Below are 23,446 nucleotides of genomic sequence, written 5' to 3' on the forward strand. Positions count from 1 at the left end.
TCAACATAGGCCTACCAATACCATTAACAAGTTTACCTATACTTCTGCCACTCCATAGTTCAATGGGTATATTGTGAATGCAAATCCAAATTGGAACTTTTTCGGGTTCAATTTTTTCAAGCCAAACTCCAGGTTCCCACTGATTCACGAAAAAAGGAACATTATTAACTAACCATGGACCACTCTCAAGAACCTCCTTCATACCCTTTTCGTTATTAAATTTGCATAATTAAAATCCTGCAACTGTTTTGACGATTTCTTTAAGATCATACCTTCGCCACATTCTCCTTAGATGGGCATTAACAACCCTATATTCCATAGAAGTTCCAATAAAATACCCATATAATTGAAGAGAAAAAGCACTACCGCCCTTCTTAACCTCCTCGGCGGAGAAAACTACTCTCTTTTGACCATTAGACATTAAAACTGGAGGAATGAACTCCATTTTTAATTCTTCTTCATCTTTGGTTTGTTTTAAGAAGTCAGCAAAAGTGATGTTTGGATTTACCCATGCTCTTGGGGATTTAGTATTTGTATTGCCTTGCCCATCACTAGTCTCAACCCCTTCCATTGTTGTAGATTTAATCCCAGAAACAACATTATCTTTATCACCGCTATTATTATCCTGCGTATTCATTAAATTTACATTGTCACCCAATGTAAATTGGGAGAAATCATCAGGAACATCAATTGACTCTCTAATACCATCATTCTTAAATAACTTAACAGCATTCTCAGCAGCAGCCGCTAGGTTTACATCAACCTCATTATAGCTACCATCTTTTGAACTTTTAAAAAATATAACAGGACTAGCCGGTTTAGCAACAGCAATAGTTTCACCAATAGATTTAGCAATAATATCATAGTTACTAGCAACAATATCATCAATAGAATGATCAGTTACAGCAGAATTCTTACCATACCCATCTTTCTTCCTGTTACCCTTGCGTTTTTTAATTACTTCAGGGAGAATTTTTTCATTAGCAGGAATAGAAGAATCACCAACATAAGGAACACATTGAGCACTCTTCTTTTCCTTTGACGGACCATCCCCAACTTCAATCAGCTGGTTCACTTTACCCTTCCTCTTTCTAGAACTATAGGTTTTCAGAATCTTCCCTTCTGAATCACGATTATCCTTCCCAGGTTGATCAATTGGCACATCTCCCTCGTTCTTATTTGGTTGATCAACTTCATCTACCATCAGATTGGAACGTACGACGTCATCCATAATCGGAGATGAACGATCCCCATCAGAATCAGATGAAAACACTTCTCCACTTTTAGAAGCCGCATCCGATGTTCCACGACTAACCGATCGGTTTCGCAAAATCCTAGTAGCAGTGTCCGTTAAATCTTGGTACTTTTTCTTCTTCTTGGACACCATGATACTCAGCAGATAGCAATAACAGAGATAGCAGGTATCTCAGTACTATAACTCAAATTTGAAAGCGACAAATCAGACCAATACTCACCTGGGTTTTGGTCTGAGATCTAAGATAGTCTTACTGGAAGAAAACGGCAGAAAATGGCGGTGCAACAGAGGCTCACGCGCCGGCGCGTGGAATACCGGCAGCTGAGCAAGGCGGCGCGTGGGAATGGCAGTGGTGGTCAGAACTGAATGAAAATTTCAGGGTTTGCAATTCGAGTATGTATGAATCGATTGGCGGGGGTGGTGAGATGCAAAAATCAAAAGAAAAAACTAAAAATTCGAGTGGTGGAAGGCAGTGAACAGTGGCCGGATCGCCCTTTTAGGAGAGAGAATTCAAAAAGAGAGCTCAATGTTTAACCTTTATATCTATGGCATGTTTATTACTATTTGACTTTACTATAAATCTAAACGTCAACTAAATCAACTTTGAAAAACATAACTAGACCAGGAAAGAATTCCATATTATTAAGTTACACTTTATTTCTATAGTTTTTTTAACATTAATACTAAGGGCTATTTTTAAAAGAGACAAAATTACGCTCGTCGTTTCTGAACTTGTATTTCTCAGGTCGTCCTTAAACTTTTTTTTTTTGTGCTAGCGTCGTCCTTGAACTTGCACTTTGTAACTCTGGTCGTCCTTCTGTCTACTTTCCGTTCCATTTTTCCGTTATCTCATCCCATGTGCGAGGCACATGAGGGTATTTTAGTCATTCTATATTTTTTATTTAAATAATTTAATTTATCAAAAGGACTTTTAGAAGCATTAATACTCCATCGTCTGTAATACTATTTTTATTGTTTTACTTGTTCTACCTCAAAAGGACTTTTAGAAGCATTAATACTCCATCTTCTGCATCTGTACTCTATTCAACAACATCAGGAAATTCAACATCATCTGTACTATATTCTACTACCTCAAGTCCATTTGAGTTTCCTTTTTGTGAATCCCTTTACTTCCATCATCTTTTTCGCCACCATATTTCCAGATTATGCAGCAAAAGGAAATCAAAATATTAGAAAAAATTCACAATAATAATTTCATCCAGTTTACATAATACCCATTAAATTACAATACCCATTTGTAATCCTACTGCAGTAAACTCAAATGTACCAGGATCCGAAAAGATTACATCAAAGATGTGTTTAAAATCCACCATCGATTCAAATCAAATCAAAAATAAATTACCGGCGAGTGTTGTTCATCTTCCGGCAACTCGACCACCATCGACCACCGGTGAGTGTTGTTTCACCCAGATATGTGATTGAAGGATATTAACTCACCCAGATCGGTGATTGAAGGAAATAAACGACGGCGGATGGATCTCCGATTCAATACTCGGAGTTGCAGGTTATTGAACGAAGCCGTTTCTTCCACCCATTTTGTTATTTTCTGCAAATCGAAGGTGATGTGCTTTCTGTGGATCTGAAAATCTTCCGACCTTTTTAAATTATTGCTGTAGAGATGTTTTAAATTAAATTGAAAGAAATATCTGAAAACCTAATCATGTGCTTCATATGGCAAAATGCAATATTGAGAAGGCGTTTAGTTATGGATCAAGTCATAATAGTTTACTCTTGAATTATGCTTTATTTTAGCATTTATGATTCGAGTATTGAGTATGTAAATTAGTTTGAAGGAAATTCATGATTTAATGTTGAAGTTCCATATCTGACTTTTTATTATATGATGATTTGATTTTGATTTGTAATTTATAATTGATTAGGGTTTTTAATTTGGGATAAAAAAGAAATGGGGAATGTCAAAGATGAATAAGAAGGTGAATGGAGTTGGTAGGGATAAGAAAGGTGGTGGTTAAAGTTTAAAAGACAAAATTACCCTTACATGTCTTGCACATGACCTGAATTAACAGAAAAATTGGATGGAATATTAGCGGAGGGACGACCAGAGTTACAAAGTGCAAGTTCAAGGACGACGCCAGCAAAAAAAAAAAAATTTAAGGATGACCTGAGAAGACTGGATACAAGTTCAGGGACGGCGAACGTAATTTTGTCTTTTAAAAAACTAAAACATGGATTGAATTATTATACATTTTAGTAACCACTCATTGACTTTTAAAAACCACCACACTCAGTAACTTGATGTACAACAAATCATGCATTAAAAAATCCTTAAATATAGCCCTAAGAGCTATGATTAGACAAACTCTTATTTTTATATCAATTGGTTGTAAACTTTTAGATAGATCTTTTTTATTATTTTTTTATTTTTACAAACGGCCAATGTACGTATAATTGGGCGTTATTCTAATGATGACTTCATATACATAACTAACGTGTGTCTTAACGTGTCACGCGTTGAAGTAATGCATGAATTTTTTTATTTCTAACGTGTGTCTGTATATGATAACACTATTATTTCATCAAAGCTTTTAATTGTAATAATTACTTACATATATCTCTATGAAATTGCCAAATTTCACCTTTAACTATTTAGACTAAATTAATATTGAACAATTCAAAATCGAAGGTGAAAAAAAAAAAAAAAACCATAAATTAGGGAATTTTAATTTGTTGTATAAAAAATATCATATTTATGTAATAAAAGGGTCACTTTTTATTTTGATAAATTCATTCACAGTTTTATGAATAAGATACTTGTAATAATGGTTTTATAGACATATTAGATAAATTCATTCATTTAAAAATGACAACGAATCTTTTTAAAACTGCAACTTACATTCGCGTGTCTACTAGAGAGTCAAGAACGTTCATCAACGACTATTTCAAAATGTCATTTTACAAACGCCCTTAAAGTACGTAGAATGAGGTTTTGGACCAACGATAATTTTGTAGGTATTTCGTCAATATCATCCTATCCTAACACCCATTAAATTAGTACCAACTTGTTAAGTTTTCAAGGTATTAACGGTATTAACGACTCAACAATTTCCCGAAATACGTAGATAACCAACTGTAGCATCAGGAACAAAATCGATAAGATTTAAGATATATGTAGATATTAATAATTAATAACTTCTTTATAAATGAGGTTTACGGGTGTGGTCTTTTTTTTTTTAACGGCAACAGAATAAAATATATATAGAACGCTCTCTAGCAAGTCGCTAAGAGAGAAAAACATTACAAAGGCTTTAGAGCCAAATGTTCCAATTAGAAACAACATGACCTCTATTTTTTAGCCAACGAAAAGAAAATGACTTAATAACATCAAAAATGCTACATCTACTAATAAAAGAATCATTAAAGACAATGGCTTTTCTGAAGAGCCATAGAACCCATAACAGGGTGACAATAATCGTAGTGATCCGTGATTTAGAAGATGAAGTCAGAAGCGTTCCTGCGAGCCAACTTTCCACGTCCAGCCAAGAAAAGAAAATAGGCATGCCACAATCGGACCATACCCGTACAAGTCTCCAAATGTCGCTAGCCACAGGACATTCGAAGAAAAGGTGTTGTTGCAACTCGACACCTTGATTACAAACCGGGCATATAATCGAAGGAATGTCTAACCCTTTTGTCGAAAGGTTCCAACGTAAAGGGAGAGCATCTAGTTTGAAACGCCACCAAAAAATATTCACTTTCTTCGGAAGGTGTTTTATCCACGTCGTAGCAATAGGTAACGAAGGAAGAAGTTTTTTTTTTTTATTAAGTTGGACACGTGTGTCTTTAACAGTGAAAATGCCATTAGAATTTAGAGAGAAATTCCAATAGTCATCTCGGTCAGATATGTGAACTGATTGCAAGTCGTTTTGAAGTAGAGACAATGACGAGGTATTTCTGCTACCGATCTCGGCCCTCGACCAAGTCCAGGACCACTCGTTGTTCACCCATTTATCAGCCACCGTATGATTCTTAAACAATTCGAGGTGATAAAGACGATTGAAGCGTGAAAATAATGGAGAAGAACCGCACCAAGTATCGTGCCAAAAATTAACGTTGTTACCATTACCAACCACCAAATGAATGTAATTTTGAGGAAGGTCACTGTTGGAAACCACTTTCGTACAAGCATTAACAATTTGAGACCATGTGCTTTTAGCTTTAGCATCTTCAAAGTTGTTTCCATGAATCGATTTAATAATGCGCACCCAATAGTCGTCCAGACAAAACACAAAACGCCACCGCCATTTAAGAAGTAAAGCTAAATTAAATGCCTTTAAACTCCCGACATTTAAACCACCATGACTAAAAGGAGCGAGAATAGAATCCCATTTAATCCATGCCATTTTTTTATTGGATAAACTTCCACCAAAAAAAAAAGAGCACGAATACCTTCAAGGATTTTGAGAATAGTTTCCGGGCATTTAAAAAGGGACATAACATAAATACCAAGACTCCCCATAACCGATTTCAACAAAGTTAATTTGCCACCGGAAGAAATGAGACTAGATTTCCATGATGCAAGACGCATGTTAAACTTATGAACAAGGTCGCCCCAACTCGAGATTCTTTTCATGTTCAAACTAATAGGAATCCCAAGGTACTTTGTAGGAAAAGTACCCGACCTACATCCGAACTCCGAAGCAACCGAATTGACAATCTCCGAGCTAACACCTACACCGAGAACATTCGATTTTGAGACATTTAATTTTAGGCCTGAAACGAGATGGAACACGTCCAGAATTTGCAAAATATGGCTCAACTCACGACGACGCCACTCCGACATGATAATAACATCATCGGCATACATAAAATGGGATAAATGTAGAACATTAGACCCTACTTGAATACCTTTAATGAAGTTAGAATCCATAGCTTTTTTAAGAGATAAATGTAATCCTTCCATGATAATGATAAAAAGAAACGGGCTAAGAGGGTCGCCTTGACGTAGACCCCTTTTTATTTGGAATTCTCTAGTCGGGCTACCGTTTACGAGAACGGACGTTGATATCAGCTAAAAAGTCACGTTTTTACCCCCGATATTGAGTCCCAAAAGCATAAAGTTCAAAGCTTTGTCGGCAAAATAATCGCTTTTTCGGTTAAACTTGTAGGTAAAGTAATTACAAAGACGATGCAAAAAGAATCAAGAGAAACGGAGCTAAAACGAAGATTCTAGAGCGAAAACGGTGAAAGACAAGAAATCAAGTTACGATCCAGGGAATCAAGGCTGACCAGCACACCATACGGCCTGCCAGTATGGATACTGTGATGACCCGGGAATTTCCGACCAAATTTAAACTTAATCTTTATATATTTCCGACACGATAAGCAAAGTCTGTAATGTTGAGTCACAAATATTTCGAATTGTTTTATATATTCGTTTGACTTTAGACCATTCTCGATGATTCACGAACAACTATTTGCAAATAGATAACATATATTTATATATTTAAATAGGTATTTATAATTTGAAATATAATTTAAAATATTATATAGTATGATTATTAGAGTTTATATTGTAAAATAAATAAAGTAAAATGCGATTAATGGAAACTATAAAATATATAGATATAGGTATAAATATGTAAATAAATGTTACTTGTAAATATATAAAGTTATATAAATTCTATTTGTTTAAAAATATATAATATAATTGTTTTAGTATTTAATTTTGCTATTTAAAAACTGTTTATATATAGAAAGGGAATATAAATGATTTCGAGCTTAATTAGTAAACGTCAGTAATATTTGGTTGACATTTTGATAGCGTTCATATAGATCTAATATAAGTTTATGTGAGAATAAAATAAAAGCTGAACTGTAATTTGATTTCGAAGATTTTAGATTGGTTAAAAGTATTTTTACCTTTTTAAATTTAAATATTTGTACTCCGTACATATAAATCGGAACAGAAACCAAATAATTTTCGAACCTTTTTGGTCAGGTTTCAAACAGGTATTGAGTGAAATAATTAATTATGTTTAATCTAAAAATTGGGATTTTTTTTAACACTTTTATATGTTAACTGTTTAGCAATGGACACGATATACCTATCCTCAATCAATTGTCGGCAGAAAAAAAACCTTGTGCATACTAATCATCCACTTGTTAATATTTTATTATTTAATTATTATTATTATTATTAATATTAAATATTATATAATACATAATATATATTTATAGATATGTAATATATGTATCTGTATATCATAAGAGAGGGAGAGAGACATCGCAGCCACTACCTCGCCACCTCACCTCCGTCGCTGCCACCACCTGTCTGCCGGTCATCATAACCGCCGGCCAACACCACCACTTTTGTTTTGTTGTTCGACTACCCCACATCACCACCGCCACCTTTCATCCATGAACCCACTATCGGAATCCACCACAACCACGGCTTCCTCGTTATCAACTCACCACCTTCGGACCACCATTGTTGAGCTACCGTTTTGCTGCTACTATTTGAACGAGGTTAGAAGAAGAAGACGATGAACAGTAGTTTAAGATGAGTGTGATGACGAGCTGTTAAGAAGATATTAGTAACGACGGTGAAGATGAGGTGATGATGTTGTCACGATGATGAACACAGAAATGAAGAATGATCATGATGATGGTTACGGTGAAGAGGATGATCATGATAACGTGATGTTAGATGATGTTAATTATGGTAAATGATGGTGATATTTATGTTACGTGATGGTATGATGATCATTCGGTGATGATGATGGTGATTCGCGATATAAAGAAGATGATGAGATGAATGATACATAAGGACGGCGATGGTGTATGAGATGATGATGATGATGCCGAGAGACGATGATGATGATGCCGAAAGACGATGATGATGATGCCGAGAGATGATGATGATGATACCGAGATATGATGATGATGATGATGCCGTGGTGTATGTGTTGATAATGATAATGAAACATGAAAATGATAATGATAATGGTATACCGTTTATCATTATTATTATTATGATTATTATTATTATTTTATCATAACTATTATTAAATTTTTTTCTATTTTATTATTTTATGATTATGATTTGAGTATGATGATGACGATAATGAAGATCATGATGATCATGGACGATGGTGATGATGAATGACGATTATGCTCGATGACATTTAGGAGGGTATAACTCTCATTATCAAATTTTATTATTGTTTATTGTTGTTATTATTATTCCTATTAATTTTCTTATTGTTATTATTAAGATTATTATTAATTGTGTTATTATTGGTGTTATAAGTATTATTATTTAGTATTATTATTGTTAGTATCATGATAAGAGTTATTGTAAGGATTATAATTATATATACATATAAATTATGAATTATGAATACAAATATGAAAATGAGTAAAATTATAATTAAGTCATGATCCAAATTAGATATTATCACTAATATTATTATTAGAAGTATTATTATTAGTAAAATCATTATTAATATCATTATTAGTAAGAGTATTATGATATTAGACATTATAGTTATTATTATTACTAATATTGTTATGTTATTATTATTTTTATTACTAAAAATATTAAAAATTATCATTTCAGTAAAGTTATCATTATTATTATTATTATTATTATTATCAATATTATTCAAGGTATTATTTAATTTATCATTTTTCTATCATTATTATTAAAAGTATCATTTTTATTATTATTATTTATCATAACTATAATTATTATTAAAGACATTAGTATTAACATTAAGATTATTATTATTTTTACTACAAATATTATTATAAGTATTATTATTACCATTTAGGATTAGTATTAAGTATTATTATCAAAAATTATTATTTTCATTACCATTACTATTAAATTATCCATTTTATTAAAAACTACTGTTATTATCATTATTATAAGATTTATTATAAAAACTATCGTTAATATTATCATCAATAGAATTATTAATACTATTGTCATTATTATTAATATTAGTATTATCATTAATGCTATCCATTCAAATATTATATTGAAGTATTAAAATACTGTTTAAACAAACAAATGATATATATATATATATATATATATATATATATATATATATATATATATATATATATATATATATATATACTAATTATATATAACATAATAGAAATTAATATATTTACTTTATAAAATGAATATAAGTTATTGATATAAAAACAATTTCACTAATAATAATATTTAAATTTGTCCGATTACGAATATACTTTTTAATATATATATACAAATGATATAGGTTCGTGAATCCGAGGCCAACCCTGCATTGTTCAGTTGTTCAAAATAGTCATATGTATTTTTACTACAAAATACATTAGGTGAGTTTCATTTGCTCCCTTTTTAAATGCTTTTGCAATATATATTTTTGGGACTGAGAATACATGCGCTGCTTTTATAAATGTTTTACGGAATAGACACAAGTAATCGAAACTACATTATATGGTTGAATGATCGAAATCGAATATGCCCCTTTTTATATAGTCTGGTAATCTAAGAATTAGGGAACAGACACCCTAATTGACGCGAACTCTAAAGATAGATCTATCGGGCCCAACAAGCCCCATCCAAAGTACCGGATGCTTTAGTACTTCGAAATTTATATCATGTCCGATGGAGGATTCCGGAATGATGGGGATATTCTTATATGTATATTGTGAATGTCGGTTACCAGGTGTTCAATCTATATGAATGATATTTTTGTCTCTATGCATGGGACGTATGTTTATTAGAAATGGAAATATGAAATCTTGTGGTCTATTAAAATTATGAAATGATTATTTATGTTAAACTAATGAACTCACCAACCTTTTGGTTGACACTTGAAAACATGTTTATTCTCAGGTTTGAAAGAAATCTTCCGCTGTGCATTTGCTCATTTAAAGATATTACTTGGAGTCATTCATGACATATTCAAAAGACGTTGCATTCGAGTCATTGAGTTCATCAAGATCATTATTAAGTCAATTATAGTTGGATGTATTATGAAATGGTATGCATGTCGTCAACTTTCAATAAAATGAAAGTTTGTCTTTTAAAACGAATGCAATGTTTGTAAAATGTATCATTTAGAGGTCAAATACCTCACGATGTAACCAACTATTGTGAATCGTTTATAATCGAGATGGACTTCATCCGGATGGATTAGGATGGGTCCTTTCAGTTGGTATCAGAGCGGTGGTCTTAGCGAACCAGGTCTTGCATTAGTGTGTCCAACAGATAGTTGTTTAGATGCATTAGTGAGTCTGGACTTCGACCGTGTCTGCATGTCAAAAGTTTTGCTTATCATTTATTGTCGAAAATTATTTGCTTATCATCCTTAAAGTTTAGACACGTCTTACTGTCTCTATTGTATAGACAGGGTATAGATAAATTCTTATCTTAGCGTATCTGTTATTGTTACCTTTGCCTGACAGCTTTCATAGATTCTTCCGTAACTTATGGGATTTTAGTATTATATATGCATATGTAAATTATGTATTGCAGGATACTAATCTACATTCTATAATCTGTTTCTTATCGAAAATCCTTCATCTGATCGTACGAGATGAATCCCTCAACCAGTTCGAGTCCCTCAGATTCCGATAGCTATTTGGATAATTATTCCGACAACTATTCCGACATGGATGTTCACCTAAGCTCCGGAAGAAGCGTCACCAGAATGAATCAGCCAATCATCCATCTCCAATTCATCTGATGAGTTCGTAAGCGACCTAACCAATGGAGACGAGAAGAAGGCGATCCTTTCCAGCCACCAACCTGCATTCTTGGCGAAGAACCTGAAACACAGTTACCGACGAACCTGTTCGAAACACCAATTTCTCTCTCAGAGTATCTCACCACGACTATATCATAACTTAGATTATAAATCTTATTCATTCGCTCGTTCTTATCGACGATTATCCCGGAATAATATAAGAAGTCAACGAACTTCGCGCTCGAATAATCAATTGGGAGAATATGGTGCAAAACGTACCAGCTTCAGCAGCATCATCGGCATCAACAGTACCACCAACAACACGAGTTTCAACATCACATGCCCCAATATCTCATTCTGTACCTCGAGCATAATCATCGTTCTACGAATCATTCTACATTATTTATCTTCGTTCGACATGGCGATTATATAATCTTTAATGTTTTAGAGATAATATATTCTTATTCTAACGGTAAATCAAATGAGTCTAATATCATATTGACTCATTAAGTTCATGATTACATCTGAAGAAAATATATATGTAAGTATATTTTTATAAAGATTGTAATTAAAAATTCTTTCGTACAAACTGTTAATGGTGAAAATATTTTAACGGGTAGGTAATACCCGAGGAATATTTAGATTTCACATTAATAAGTTACACCGTACATTCTTTCAAATCTCATTCCATAGTCACTTACTATCCTACTTACATCCACAGATATATGTATCCGTTCACCACAGAATAACCATATTCATCCAATTTCATATTTGGATTTTGACCTATCAGAATCCAACAAGTGGCATAATGAAGAAATAATGGACACAATGAAAAAAAAAAATTGATTAGAAACAGACTAATTAACAATATGAAATTCTGTTAAGAATCCACGCTAACAAGATCCTAGCAAACTGTTCCTAGCTATCTGATTACATTTTATTTATCGCAATTTAATTATCGCAATTTTCATTCTCGCAATTTTATTTATCGTCATTTAATTTCTGTTATTTATTTTACGCACTTTAATTATCGGGACACATATACAATGTTTTGACATATCATATCGACCCATCTATATATATATTTCGGAACAACCATAGGCACTCTATATGCAAATGTTGGAGTTAGCTATACAGGGTTGAGGTTGATTCCAAAATATATATATACTTTGAGTTGTGATCGAGTCTGAGACGTATACGGGTCACAATACATATTAATTAAATTGAATATTATATATTAAACTATATATGAATTATTGGACTGTTAACTGTGGATTATCAACTTAGGACTATCAACATTGGACAATTAAAATGAATTAAAATATTGATTATAACATATGAACTAAACAATTCTTCAAGTTTGCCACTCAATTTCATCTTAAACCTCATTATATCTTGACGATTACAATCTGCGTTCAAACCTTTCATGATTCTTGAAAACACCTCAATCGAGAGGATGAACCAACCGCACTTCATCTACGGAAGGAAAGATTTATGTATATAGTATTGCACCGGAGAAACTCTCGACAACTGAGTAAAAGTTTAACACGCAGCCGCGTCAGATCCTTTGGCATTTATTAGCAAAAATAACTTTGCGATCCCTTTTCAAAGTGGCCAATTTTGTCACAGCTCTAGCAAGTCAACTTCGACTTGTCATTTGAAGTAGCCTTACTATAATCCTGATATATACGATTACCCTTTTGATACCAGAGAATTCTTTTATATTCCACCATATTACCAGTAGACGTACCAGTAACCTCGTTGCTCCTTGGCTTAAATCTCTCCGACAAATCACTATATTTATCTATTGAATCCTTATCATATACTCATCCGCATCTTGTAAAGAGAAATGCCATACCAATTATTGGGAATCAGCAATCAGTACTTTGAAAACTCACAGCATATCTACATCAACAGTTATATGTATAACATTTATTTCTTAGAATTATGATCTTTCATTCTGAAATTCTGAAAAGCACTCAGTCTACAAATCAATACTCTGAATGTTGAAAAAGCTGAATGAAGCAGCAAAAACCGTAGACAACCGTAAAAGACCTTAATCATCAGAAGTTTGATGATAAAGAATAGTATGTTGGAAAAGCTCAGAAAAGTTGGAACTGGAAAACGGATTGAGCTAACCACTAAGGAGACCAAGGAAAAATACAAGGACCATACCCTATATTCAAAGAATCCAGGTAATTCTGGATCCGTTGAAATCTTTTGAGAATATCTTGCTCTGAATTCATGTTAAAATCATGCGGAAAATTTTTCTTCGTCAACCTTCAAACTTAGAAACTCCAAAAATATCATCATCAATATCTTCGATTCTTCTGAGGATATTTTCATAAATATTCTCGTCCGAGATTATATACCTCTTCGTACTTCCTGTGTATCATTATATTGGAAACATTCAATAGAAAATTTAGTACCGAAAAGCAGATTATGCGAAACTATGAAGAAAGCCGTGGACAAATCACAAAGAATAAGTTTGACTTCAAAGAATCCAAATGATTCAATGCCTGCTAAAGTCTTTAGTGAATATCTTGCTCCTTACTCTAAACCCTTGCAGATAATAGTTTCTATCATCCGCTGATCTTAGATATTCCGAGATATTATCGTATCTTTCATTATAAATATCCTCCATATTTCTAGAAATATTTTTATAACTATTCTTATCTGAAATCATTAATCTCTTCGTGCTATCAGTGTTACATCATATAGAAACTGTTAGTTTCTATATTCTGTAAACTTTCAAGCTTAAAATAAGAATGTTATTGAAGTAATGTTGGGAACTGATGCATGAGTTAGTATAATATAATGACACTTGATCAACGTGATTATATTACAGTAAGTCATGCTGAGTTTCTAATGGGACACGATGATTCACAGATAATAACGTCATCATGTGCCATGTTACATAACTCTTTCATTGTGCTTAACTTCTGAATATATCAAGAAAATATATTCTTGATAGTTCTATTCTCAGTGATTCGGGTAATTTGACAAAACAAATCGTGCTACTATTTTTCCTTTCTACCTTGTATATTATGATAATTCGAAACTCCATACCTATGAATTTTGGACCGCTACTTGCGAAAAGTAAACAAAAGCATGAAGCTCCGAAATAGAAAAGGGGTATAAATAGCAGCAAATAAGAGAGGGCATTAACTGTAGATGACAATGATTATAAAAGACAGAAGCAGGGACATTGAAATAAGAGGGAAGACATAAAACTCAACAACAACCAAGAAATTACAAACCGTGGATATTAGTACGTATAGCAATATAAAGACACGGGAGAATTATAAATATAATAATCCCTAGAGCATAATAGAAATAAACAGATTCTTCAGGTGGGAGTTAGAAAAGAAGAACGATCATTGCGATAGTTAGAATAAGAACAAGGATCAGAACAGGGTTAAGCATTTTCATAAATTTTTTGAATTTGGAAATTGAGTATAGAAGTGGTGAAAACAAATGGAACGGAAAAGGTAAATTTATAAAGGAAATATCAGACGTAGTAATCGGGGCAGATCACCATATTTAATTAAAGAGATCTTAATTTCCATAAATTCCGAAGAATCAGATTTTATAGATCTTCAAGATTTTCTTTTAAATCCAGTGAATTCCGAAATTCAAACTTGATTACGTCAAAAATTAAAAACAAATCTTTGCTTCTCATTTCATTCTTTTGTGAATAGCTTCATTCGTACTCTTCGAATAATCGAATTGTTTTATCCACAAAACTCAACGATGATAAGACTCTATTTATCAACTCATATTCGTCATGAAAACAATTTTATTATTAGCCATGACCACCTCACTCAAATTTCGGGACGAAATTTCTTTAACGGGTAGGTACTGTGATGACCCGGGAATTTCCGACCAAATTTAAACTTAATCTTTATATATTTCCGACACGATAAGCAAAGTCTGTAATGTTGAGTCACAAATATTTTGAATTGTTTTATATATTCGTTTGACTTTAGACCATTCTCGACGATTCACGAACAACTATTTGCAAATAGATAACATATATTTATATATTTAAATAGGTATTTATAATTTGAAATATAATTTAAAATATTATATAGTATGATTATTAGAGTTTATATTGTAAAATAAATAAAGTAAAATGCGATTAATGGAAACTATAAAATATATAGATATAGGTATAAATATGTAAATAAATGTTACTTGTAAATATATAAAGTTATATAAATTCTATTTGTTTAAAAATATATAATATAATTGTTTTAGTATTTAATTTTGCTATTTAAAAACTGTTTATATATAGAAAGGGAATATAAATGATTTCGAGCTTAATTAGTAAACGTCAGTAATATTTGGTTGACATTTTGATAGCGTTCATATAGATCTAATATAAGTTTATGTGAGAATAAAATAAAAGCTGAACTGTAATTTGATTTCGAAGATTTTAGATTGGTTAAAAGTATTTTTACCTTTTTAAATTTAAATATTTGTACTCCGTACATATAAATCGGAACAGAAACCAAATAATTTTCGAACCTTTTTGGTCAGGTTTCAAACAGGTATTGAGTGAAATAATTAATTATGTTTAATCTAAAAATTGGGATTTTTTTTAACACTTTTATATGTTAACTGTTTAGCAATGGACACGATATACCTATCCTCAATCAATTGTCGGCAGAAAAAAAACCTTGTGCATACTAATCATCCACTTGTTAATATTTTATTATTTAATTATTATTATTATTATTAATATTAAATATTATATAATACATAATATATATTTATAGATATGTAATATATGTATCTGTATATCATAAGAGAGGGAGAGAGACATCGCAGCCACTACCTCGCCACCTCACCTCCGTCGCTGCCACCACCTGTCTGCCGGTCATCATAACCGCCGGCCAACACCACCACTTTTGTTTTGTTGTTCGACTACCCCACAGCACCACCGCCACCTTTCATCCATGAACCCACTATCGGAATCCACCACAACCACGGCTTCCTCGTTATCAACTCACCACCTTCGGACCACCATTGTTGAGCTACCGTTTTGCTGCTACTATTTGAACGAGGTTAGAAGAAGAAGACGATGAACAGTAGTTTAAGATGAGTGTGATGACGAGCTGTTAAGAAGATATTAGTAACGACGGTGAAGATGAGGTGATGATGTTGTCACGATGATGAACACAGAAATGAAGAATGATCATGATGATGGTTACGGTGAAGAGGATGATCATGATAACGTGATGTTAGATGATGTTAATTATGGTAAATGATGGTGATATTTATGTTACGTGATGGTATGATGATCATTCGGTGATGATGATGGTGATTCGCGATATAAAGAAGATGATGAGATGAATGATACATAAGGACTGCGATGGTGTATGAGATGATGATGATGATGCCGAGAGACGATGATGATGATGCCGAAAGACGATGATGATGATGCCGAGAGATGATGATGATGATACCGAGATATGATGATGATGATGATGATGATGCCGTGGTGTATGTGTTGATAATGATAATGAAACATGAAAATGATAATGATAATGGTATACCTTTTATCATTATTATTATTATGATTATTATTATTATTTTATCATAACTATTATTAAATTTTTTTCTATTTTATTATTTTATGATTATGATTTGAGTATGATGATGACGATAATGAAGATCATGATGATCATGGACGATGGTGATGATGAATGACGATTATGCTCGATGACATTTAGGAGGGTATAACTCTCATTATCAAATTTTATCATTGTTTATTGTTGTTATTATTATTCCTATTAATTTTCTTATTGTTATTATTAAGATTATTATTAATTGTGTAATTATTGGTGTTATAAGTATTATTATTTAGTATTATTATTGTTAGTATCATGATAAGAGTTATTGTAAGGATTATAATTATATATACATATAAATTAAGAATTATGAATACAAATATGAAAATGAGTAAAATTATAATTAAGTCATGATCCAAATTAGATATTATCACTAATATTATTATTAGAAGTATTATTATTAGTAAAATCATTATTAATATCATTATTAGTAAGAGTATTATGATATTAGACATTATAGTTATTATTATTACTAATATTGTTATGTTATTATTATTTTTATTACTAAAAATATTAAAAATTATCATTTCAGTAAAGTTATCATTATTATTATTATTATTATCAATATTATTCAAGGTATTATTTAATTTATCATTTTTCTATCATTATTATTAAAAGTACCATTTTTATTATTATTATTTATCATAACTATAATTATTATTAAAGACATTAGTATTAACATTAAGATTATTATTATTTTTACTACAAATATTATTATAAGTATTATTATTACCATTTAGGATTAGTATTAAGTATTATTATCAAAAATTATTATTTTCATTACCATTACTATTAAATTATCCATTTTATTAAAAACTACGGTTATTATCATTATTATAAGATTTATTATAAAAACTATCGTTAATATTATCATCAATAGAATTATTAATACTATTGTCATTATTATTAATATTAGTATTATCATTAATGCTATCCATTCAAATATTATATTGAAGTATTAAAATACTGTTTAAACAAACAAATGATATATATATATATATATATATATATATATATATATATATATATATATATATATATATATATATATATATATATATATATATATATATATATATATATATATATATATATATATATATATATATATATATATATATATATATACTAATTATATATAACATAATAGAAATTAATATCTTTACTTTATAAAATGAATATAAGTTATTGATATAAAAACAATTTCACTAATAATAATATTTAAATTTGTCCGATTACGAATATACTTTTTAATATATATACAAATGATATAGGTTCGTGAATCCGAGGCCAACCCTGCATTGTTCAGTTGTTTAAAATAGTCATATGTATTTTTACTACAAAATACATTAGGTGAGTTTCATTTGCTCCCTTTTTAAATGCTTTTGCAATATATATTTTTGGGACTGAGAATACATGCGCTGCTTTTATAAATGTTTTACGGAATAGACACAAGTAATCGAAACTACATTATATGGTTGAATGATCGAAATCGAATATGCCCCTTTTTATATAGTCTGGTAATCTAAGAATTAGGGAACAGACACCCTAATTGACGCGAACTCTAAAGATAGATCTATCGGGCCCAACAAGCCCCATCCAAAGTACCGAATGCTTTAGTACTTCGAAATTTATATCATGTCCGATGGAGGATCCCGGAATGATGGGGATATTCTTATATGTATATTGTGAATGTCGGTTACCAGGTGTTCAATCTATATGAATGATATTTTTGTCTCTATGCATGGGACGTATGTTTATTAGAAATGGAAATATGAAATCTTGTGGTCTATTAAAATTATGAAATGATTATTTATGTTAAACTAATGAACTCACCAACCTTTTGGTTGACACTTGAAAGCATGTTTATTCTCAGGTTTGAAAGAAATCTTCCGCTGTGCATTTGCTCATTTAAAGATATTACTTGGAGTCATTCATGACATATTCGAAAGACGTTGCATTCGAGTCATTGAGTTCATCAAGATCATTATTAAGTCAATTATAGTTGGATGTATTATGAAATGGTATGCATGTCGTCAACTTTCAATAAAATGAAAGTTTGTCTTTTAAAACGAATGCAATGTTTGTAAAATGTATCATTTAGAGGTCAAATACCTCGCGATGTAACCAACTATTGTGAATCATTTATAATCGAGATGGACTTCGTCCGGATGGATTAGGACGGGTCCTTTCAGATACGGCCTGCCAGATACGTGCCAACAAACGGCCTACCATGCGATTTACCAGCCATACGGACTGCCAAATACGCCTTGACATACGCCCTGCCATGCGGCCTGCCAGGCGTATGCTGGCAAATTCTAAATCTATTTAAAGGGTCTTTGTCATCCAATTTCCACACACCTCTCTTCACTCTCTCACTACAATACACTTTCTCCCACTAGAGCTTTCAAGGCCTTCTTGTAACATCCCGCCTTTTTCCATTTACTTTTCCGTTTAACTATTTAAATTCCGTTATATGTTTATAACATCTCCCATTGATACGTGTTTTAAAAATATCTCGTTTAGGTAATTCACGCACCCGCAACCGAACTCGAGGGACTAGTTTCGCCAAAGAGCCAAAGAGGTGACTAGCATGTGACTAGTCAACCCCACCTCCCTTCTTTTTCATTTTCATTTTCCTTTTCTTTCACTACTTCTCCATTTTCTTTCAATTATCCATTTCAAAGAATCATCATCTAAATCCAAGCTAGCGGGTATCTTGTAAAACAACTTACATATTTGGAATCCTTGCAACTTCCTCTTCGATTCCATACCGATTTCATCAAGTTTTGGTAACTTTCTAAAATCACTAGATTTTGTGTTCTTGATGTTTTTAACTTATAAAGTTGTTAATTAGTGTCTATGGCTCAAGACTAAGATGAATATATGATTTATATGTTCGATTTTGTTATTTGAAGTAACTAGCATGAACATAAACTTTGGTGTGTTTGATTTGGTGATTTGGTTATGTGGATGATGTTAAATGTTATAAATGCATATATTAAATGTGTTCCTAACATCACTAGCTTCAATTTGATGTGTATGTTGTTTTAGAAAACTTCATAAACATGATTAGTGATTTTGATGTTGTTGGGGTCTGATAGAATTGAATGTGAACATTTAATGTATTGAATGCCATGAATTGTGGTTGGTAAGTGGTTAGTTAGATTGTATGATTGATTTCCTACGAAACGACGTGTCATATGTATGCATTTAATTCCCGAATCCTATTTTGTGCATTTATGAACTTGAGTATTAATTGAGCATTAAATGTTGGAAAGTCGGTTATTGCAAATGATGTTTTTAGTTGATGAAATGTGTTTAGTTGTGTTCTTTGTCAAATTAGCTTTCCAACGATATAAAATGCGTGTCATAAGTGTTTACGGTTTGTGATTTGTGTTTGATCGAAGTTCGGAAAAAGACTTGAATAATTGAAACTAACCAGGCACCAGCACACGTTATGTGCCGCGGCGCGACCAGCCTATGTCGCGGTGCGACATAAGGCGTGGCCAGGTTCTGACCTCCTTGGCCAAGATACAAAAAATGTTTGGCACGCTATGGACCTCCGATTCACATGAGACTTGTTCTAACATGCTTATATATGAATAAAAACCTCAGAAAAATAGTTCGGGACCCGACCCGAACGTGTTGACTTTTTCGTTGACTTTGACCAACCAAAGTTTACCTTTTTGTCAAACTTAACCAAATGATTATGCAATCTTTCTAATTTGTTTCTATACTTGTATCTTGCATGAAGCTTGACAATTTGATTCACATGCTACATAATCGAGTCGTAACGAGCCATAGGACTAATTGAACATCTTTGACCTATCGTGTTTACCGTTATTGATACGACCTATTTGTTTAGGTCAAGACTAGCATTATCCTTTGCACACGTTACTTTGTGAAGTACTTTTCATACGTGCACTCAAGGTGAGATCATAGTCCCATCTTTCAAACAACTTTTATGCTTTAAACTATGGGATGAGAAACATATACGTGTCATACTTTTTCACATTGAACACAAGTACGAAAACAAACATTCCACGTACGGGTTTGAACGAAAATCCTCAATTTAATTATCATTAGTTACACTTGCAGGGTGTAAACGTGAACTTATATTATGTGATCACATGGGCTTGACTAGCCTCATTCGGACGGTTCGCTACCGTTAGCGGATGAAATATATTTTCGGGTCTAGTGTATGTTCTAACACTACACAAAGGGTGAAAAACAGTTAAGTTTGATAATTGGGTGCCCGCGAAACAAATAACAACTTTGGAATGCAAATGATTTTGATAATCATATTATATTAAATCTTGTGGTTCAAATGCAACGTTTACTAAAACACCTATGATTTCACCAACGTTTTCGTTGACAGTTTTCTATATGTTTTCTCAGGTCCTTGAACGCTACTTGATACATGCTTTCGCACTCTTTTTGATACTTGCTTGGATGTCGAGTATACATGCATAGTTGGAGCGTCTTTTGACAACTTTTAAATTGTGTCGCATAGGTTTCATTCGTACGTTAAACTTTGTAATGTAACTAGTCTTTGAACTACTTTTGTAAACTTGAAACATCCTTTTACTTATGAAATGAATGCGACATATTTTGGTCAAACGTCATGTTAAAGACTTATGACCACGTAACGGGACCTAAGTAGTCGGCGCAGTCAAACATGATTTGGTCGGGTCGCTACAGATGGTATCAGAGCGTTGGTTGTAGGGATTTAGAGTTCACTGGTGTCGACCCCGAGTCATAGGGTACATTGGTGAGTCTAGACTACAACCGAAATATATACTTGAAGTAGGAATTACTTGACTACTTGTGCATTATACTCGAACTCGTCTATCATATCTAATTCTTATTCAATCTTAATCTCACGTTACTTGATTTAATTGACGCGCCACCTTGACTATATGAATTAGTGTCGAATGCACATATGAATTAGGGTAATATAATTTCCGGGATTATATTACGGTTGAAATGTCCCGTTCTTATTGATTAAAAACGTTTCATATTAATTGATTTCGTTGCGAGGTTTTGACCTCTATATGAGACGTTTTTCAAAGACTGCATTCATTTTAAAACAAACCATAACCTTTATTTCATCAATAAAGGTTTAAAAAGCTTTACGTAGATTATCAAATAATGATAATCTAAAATATCCTGTTTACACACGACCATTACATAATGGTTTACAATACAAATATGTTACAACAAAATAAGTTTCTTGAATGCAGTTTTTACACAATATCATACAAGCATGGACTCCAAATCTCGTCCTTATTTAAGTATGCGACAGCGGAAGCTCTTAATAATCACCTGAGAATAAACATGCTTAAAACGTCAATAAAAATGTTGGTGAGTTATAGGTTTAACCTATATATATCAAATCATAATAATAGACCACAAGATTTCATATTTCAATACACATCCCATACATAGAGATAAAAGTCATTCATATGGTGAACACCTGGTAACCGACATTAACAAGATGCATATATAAGAATATCCCCATCATTCCGGGACACCCTTCGGATATGATATAAATTTCGAAGTACTAAAGTATCCGGTACTTTGGATGGGGTTTGTTAGGCCCAATAGATCTATCTTTAGGATTCGCGTCAATTAGGGTGTCTGTTCCCTAATTCTTAGATTACCAGACTTAATAAAAAGGGGCATATTCGATTTCGATAATTCAACCATAGAATGTAGTTTCACGTACTTGTGTCTATTTTGTAAATCATTTATAAAACCTGCATGTATTCTCATCCCAAAAATATTAGATTTTAAAAGTGGGACTATAACTCACTTTCACAGATTTTTACTTCGTCGGGAAGTAAGACTTGGCCACTGGTTGATTCACGAACCTATAACAATATATACATATATATCAAAGTATGTTCAAAATATATTTACAACACTTTTAATATATTTTGATGTTTTAAGTTTATTAAGTCAGCTGTCCTCGTTAGTAACCTACAACTAGTTGTCCACAGTTAGATGTACAGAAATAAATCGATAAATATTATCTTGAATCAATCCACGGCCCAGTCTATACGTATCTCAGTATTGATCACAACTCAAACTATATATATTTTGGAATCAACCTCAACCCTATATAGCTAACTCCAACATTCACATATAGAGTGTCTATGGTTGTTCCGAAATATATATAGATGTGTCGACATGATAGGTCAAAACATTGTATACGGTCTATGGTATCTCAAGATTACATAATATACAATACAAGTTGATTAAGTTATGGTTGGAATAGATTTGTTACCAATTTTCACGTAGCTGAAATGAGAAAAATTATCCAATCTTGTTTTACCCATAACTTCTTCATTTTAAATCCGTTTTGAGTGAATCAATTTGCTATGGTTTCATATTGAACTCTATTTTATGAATCTAAACAGAAAAAGTATAGGTTTATAGTCGGAAAAATAAGTTACAAGTCATTTTTGTAAAGGTAGTCATTTCAGTCGAAAGAACGACGTCTGGATGACCATTTTAGAAAACATACTTCGACTTTGAGTTTAGCCATAATTTTTGGATATAGTTTCATGTTCATAATAAAAATCATTTTCTCAGAATAACAACTTTTAAATCAAAGTTTATCATAGTTTTTAATTAACTAACCCAAAACAGCCCGCGGTGTTACTACGACGGCGTAAATCCGGTTTTACGGTGTTTTTCTTGTTTCCAGGTTTTAAATCATTAAGTTAGCATATCATATAGATATATAACATGTGTTTAGTTGATTTTAAAAGTCAAGTTAGAAGGATTAACTTTTGTTTGCGAACAAGTTTAGAATT

Source organism: Rutidosis leptorrhynchoides, chromosome 2, assembly GCF_046630445.1.
Source record: "Rutidosis leptorrhynchoides isolate AG116_Rl617_1_P2 chromosome 2, CSIRO_AGI_Rlap_v1, whole genome shotgun sequence".
Taxonomy (NCBI): Eukaryota; Viridiplantae; Streptophyta; class Magnoliopsida; order Asterales; family Asteraceae; genus Rutidosis; species Rutidosis leptorrhynchoides.